Source organism: Vigna unguiculata, chromosome 10 (assembly GCF_037176805.1).
Source record: "Vigna unguiculata cultivar grain cowpea cultivar isolate G323 ecotype 2 chromosome 10, ASM3717680v1, whole genome shotgun sequence".
Lineage (NCBI taxonomy): Eukaryota > Viridiplantae > Streptophyta > Magnoliopsida > Fabales > Fabaceae > Vigna > Vigna unguiculata.
In genome coordinates this window covers 15,746,770-15,752,755 of record NC_140801.1, presented here as the reverse complement: position 1 = coordinate 15,752,755, position 5,986 = coordinate 15,746,770, and positions in this window count along the sequence as shown.

The following is a 5,986-nucleotide window of genomic DNA, read 5'->3' as shown; positions in this document are numbered from 1 at the left end:
CTTTCCTATGCATAAACGCCTCTTGGAATGTCTCTTTATCCTACTTTCCATAAGACTTACAAGCAACAACTCTACCTGCTCACCAAAGCCAAAGGTAGAACACTCCTAAAAAATTGTACTTACCACGAAACATATATGGATACATCTTCCTCATGTTGTTTTCCAAATCCCACGTAATATCTTTTAGCATAAACTTAATTATTCATATACCTAAACTTATGCTCTTATGACCTTAAGAATTCCTTCAATTCCTCATCCATAATTGAGCATAAAAAGACATTTGACAGGTAGATGGTTAAGACATGAAGGCCCGGGGCGACGGTCAGGATGGGCTGGGGCAACAGTCAGGACAGGCTGGGTCAGACCGATGGCCGAGAAGGGCAGGGTCAGACCAACGTCTAAGACATGCTGACAACATGGGTGGGTCGACCCAGGAAAACGATCGTGATAGACCAAGCTGAGGTGATGGTCGAGATGGGTAGGGCTAAGTTGGGACGACAACAAATGTCAACACTTAATTTCGTTCGAAAAGATAAATTTTGACAAAATATTGCTTGAAGAATAGGTGGTTCCTTAATTTTCTTCTTTTCTTTATCTTTAATTAAGTTAATCAAAAATATTTTTGATGAAAATTGTGGAATTTATTTTCGAAGAAAAATTAAAAAAAAAAGAAAATAATAAAAAAAACAAAAGCAAAAAAAAAAACAAAAAAAGGAAGAAAGAAAAATAAAAAGAAAAAAAAAAGAAAAGAAGAAGAGAATGAATTGGTGGCCTTTTCCGTTTGTTCTAACTCTCTAGAAGATATATATTTGTTGTTTGCAGCCCCCATTTTACTATTTTGAAACTCCATCATCTAGTTTTCCATTTTCACCCCGACTTTGATATCCTTTTCTACATTTTTCTACATTAAGCTCACAGAACAAGTCATTCTAATGGCCATCACGCCACTAATCCACCTAAAACTCACTCTTTCCACTCATGTGATGACACATGTCACCCCTTTCTCTTTTCCTTCCCACCAACTCTCTCTCACGCATGCAAGGCACAAGGAGAAGTAGGTAATTAATTATGGACTCACCACCCTACGTAGGCAATCCCCTAGGATTTCCACCCCATTCCTCTATTGAACAATGGCAGAACCATCATTATCATTTTTTCACCACTTGCCCACGACATCATAATGACAAGATTCAAACTTCACTTAATTTTTTTGGGGATAATTACAAGAGAGAGGATGAATCTCAAGGGGCTGATACATGAGGATGAGGAGAGGGAGTACCCAAAAGGAAGGAGGGACCGTTCCATCTGTCAGAATTACACCCACTCGCTTTTGCTTATGCCAAGATCCCTATAAACTATTCACCATCTTTCTCCAAACTGAAGTCTTGAACTCCCACCACACCAACTTGTTTTCCGACCACACCTTCCCATTCTCAATGGCACTTAATTAAAGGAAGATAGACACTAAAAAAAGGGGAAGAACCAAGGAGGCAAGAGGACTGGAAAAAAGAACCATGAAAGCTAGCTGGAAAAGGATGAAGGAAAGGTAGCTCAGTGTTGATTTCGGCTAGGAGTCTTTCTTACAGGTGATTTTTCTTTACCCTGTCGTTAAGCTCGTCGCAATGATTATAACACTCATCTTCATGCATGGTTTCTTCGTAGATGTCATTTGATATATGCGTTAATGTTTGGAGATGTGTATGCTCTTATTTATCACCCCATTATGCTGCATGTTCATGTTAAATTATCTGCAACAAATTCACACCCACGCACTACCTTACACATATTTTTACTTTTTACTTTAATCCATGGTTGCCTCCAAAAATGAAAATGACATGGTAAGGAGACTTGAGAAAACTGGACCATGTTTATGTATATGTGGGGCGCGTATTTTTCAATTTTTGACCTTTGTTACCATCGGCTTCCTCACATCGGCTTCCTTGTTGTCTTGACACCACTTTTTTATGTACCCATACGTTTATATAGTGTGTTTTTGTTTGGGTTGGGATGTTGTTGTAAGGTTGCACCATAAGATACAAATCATGTACCACCTTGTGCTTATCCAATGCATGCATGCAACATTTTGAGATACACCCAGTATACATATTATATCCTGTTCCTTTGCTCTACAAACATGGTTTCTTCCCTCCTTGCACATTCTTACATATGGGTTGATTATTTGGTTTTCTATTTCAAATGCATGATGCTCATACTTTGCATGAAGTTCGGATATGGTGCGTATAGGTTTCGGAGCACACAACTTGCGAATGGGTGGTTCATAATGCAATGCGATTATATGTGATTCTCTTGTGTGCCATTTTTTTTAGTTACAATAGTCCCACATTTTGGAATAGGGTGGACTCAATATGGATCTTGATTCTGGTTAGATGATTTTCTGTGCCTGCACACTAATTTCTCATTATAATAATCTGCATAGTGTGGCAAAATGTTCTTCTTTCAAAAAAAAAAAAAAACTGACCGCATGTTTTAATACGTGAGTGGAACTCACTTTCGCATGTCATTGAGATAGGTGTGTTGACCATTTTGGTTGTAATAGATAAATTTGTATGAGCGTGTGGGACCCATTTATTTGTGCATCTTTACAAATAAGAACGAAAATGATATTTGAACATTATTTTTAGACTCAGTTTTGACATGCACAACACTTAAGTTTTAAAAATTTATTTTTATTAAATGATATTAACTCTTGCACGTGTGGACAATTTTGGAGGCAAAGGGAAAAGTATTTTACAGAAAGAAGATAGAAATATTGTGTTTGGCTGAGAGAAGACAGAGGCAATGAGAAGACCTCAACGGGAGACCTATTTTCGTTGCCGCCATCCATACCCACGCCGACAGTGGTTTGTAAGTTTCCTTTGATTGTATCTCACACCTTTCCCAGACCTAAATCATCCTCCTTTTTGTAACCCAACCATGATTTGTTCATTTTTTTTTTGGCACAGAGAATCTGCAACCCAAACATCGAAAATGTTTGGTTTTTGTGAGATTTAGTACAAAAGTTGAAACATTGGGTTTATTTAAGGAAAAGGTCATATCTTTTGGCAATAGGACTCATTGCAAGCAAGGGATGCAGTAGGAGTGATTGCAAGGTTGGGAGAATCAAGCTTTTTGGGTGCTGTTGTTGGAATCCTTTCTTCGTCAACTATCATTTCGTTTTGGGTTCTGTATGTGGGGAGTAATGCTGGAATAAGTGGGGAGTTTTTCTTAATATTATGAACATCAATAACAGTTTTTTTAATGCAAAATATAAACTTAAGTGGGAACTTAAGATGGTCATTTTGATCTTAAGTTATGAATAATAAAAATAAACTATTTCCATGAAGACTAAATTGAATAACAGCTTATTTGGATTGTAAACATTACAAATTGTCCCATAAGTAATGTAAATGGTATCTGGGGAGTCATGCTGGATTAACTGGGGAGTTATTGTAAATTTTTTTGATTATCAGTTGCAGTAACTCAATAGAGAATATGAAACTTAAATGTTAACACAATAAGTTGGTTGTTATGCATCCATAACACAAAATTAATTCCATCACCATCAAATTATAAAGTACCTTATCTGGATGATGGTAATGAAAAAAATGTCCTATAGGGTATGTATGAAGTATTTGGGGAGTCATATTGGACTAAATTGGGATTTATTCTTCATATTTTGAACATCAATTGCAGTAATTTTATGTAAAATATCAAACTTAAATATGAACACAATATGTTCAATGTAATGAAACCATAACTATTTGCATCAGTACTAAAATGAAAAACATCTTATTTGCATTTCGGGTGATGAAAAAAAGTACCATAAGTTATATATGAGGTATGTGAGGAGTACTGATGGATTAAGTGGAGAGAAATGTTGGATATTTTGGTCATTAATTACACTTATTAAAGACTAACTCCATGGCAACTCCCCACTTATTTGCATATTGCTCCCGTTAAGGCAACTTCATGGCAACTCCCCACTTATTTGCATATTACTCCCCACATGTTTGTTATTGTTGTTGTATTATGTTTTTTTTAAGACTGACTCCAATAAAGTATTTTTTTGTTGATAAGGACTTCAATGTAATCTTTTATCCATATTGTCTACATAGAATATCTTGTCTATAAGTTACAAAAGTGTCCACAATTTGTATAAAAAACTCAACGCCACTTCCTACTTATTTCCACATGACTCCCCCCGACATATGAGTCAATGATGGTGCCATATATGTTTTCGTTAAGGCTGATACCAATTGACTTTATTTTAGTTCATAACGACCCTAATTACATTTTTTTGTCCATATTGAGTACAAAGAACACGGTCATTCATAATTTGCAAACTATGAACAATGTCCACAAAAACTCTAACCCAACTCCCCACTTATTTGGCCATTGGTCCCCACATTTGTATGAGTGTTGTTGTGTTTTATTTATATATTTTTTTTGAAGATTGTCTCCAATAAACTACTTTGCTGTAATTTTTATGGTCTATATTAGATACATAGTATACATTGTTGATAATTATAATAAAATTCATAACTTTTACAAAACCTCAACCCAACTTTCCACTCATTTCAACATGGATTCCCACATATTAGAGGTTGGTGATGCCATTTTTTTTGTTTAACAATGACTCCAATGGACTATTTATTTGTTCATAACGAATCCAATAGTCATTCATAATTTGTAACATGTCTGCAATGTGTACAAAATGCATAACGCAACTACCAAGTTATTTACACATGTCTCCCCACATTTGTGTGAGTGTTGATGTGATATGATTTTTTTCGTCAAGACTATCTCCAATATATTATTTTGTTCATAAAGACTCCAATGTAATTTATATTGTCTATATTGGATACATTGTACATGCTATCTGATAATTACAATACAATACATAATTTATACAAAAACCTCAACTCAACTTTCCACTTATTTTAACATGGATCCCCACATATTAGTGATTGGTGATGCCATATTTTTTTTTTGTTTAACGATGACTCCAATGGACTATTTAATTGTTCGTAAGGAATTCAATGTTTTTTTTTTCATTTTGGGTACAATAAACATGATCATTCATAATTTGCAATTTGTCTGAAATGTGTACAAAATCCGTAACACAACTCTACAGTTATTTGCACATGTCTCCCCACATATATGTGAGTGCTGATGTGATATTTTTTTTTTCTTTAACAATTTTTCCATGCATCCATCCCATACCAAATTTAGTTGAGTTCTTGGTCTTTGACAAAATGGAAGAACCAACACCAAGGCAAACACATAATAACATACAAAATCTTTGCCAAAAGAAACAAATTTTCCCTATTACATGAAAAAAACTGTTATTGATGTTCATAATAATAAGAAAAACTCCCCACTTATTCCAGCACTACTTCCCACATACAGAACCCAAAGCGAAATGAAAGTCGACGAAGGAAGGATTCCAACAACAATACCCAAAAAACTTGATTCTCCCAACCTTGTAATCACTCCTACTGCATCCCTTGCTTGCAATGAGTGTTATTGCCAAAAGATATGACCTTTTCCTTAAATAAACCCAATGTTTCAACTTTTGTGGTGAATCTCACAAAAACCAAACATTTTCGATGTTTGGGTTGCAGATTCTCTGTGCCAAAAAAAATGAACAAATCACGGTTGGGTTACAAAGTTGAGGATGATTTAGGTCTGGGAAAGGTGTGAGATAGAATCAAAGGAAACTTATAAACCACCGTCGGCATGGGTGTGGATGACGGTAACGAAAATAGGTCTCCTGTCGAGGTCTTTTCGTTGCCTCTATCTTCTTTCAGCCAAACAAAATATTTTTGTCTTCTTTCTGCAAAATACTTTTCCTTTGCTTCCAAAATTGTCCACACGTGCAAGAGTTAATATCATTTAATAAAAATAAATTTTTAAAACTTAAGTGTTGTGCATGTTAAAACTGAGTCTAAAAATAATGTTCAAATATCATTTTCAAAATAAGAAT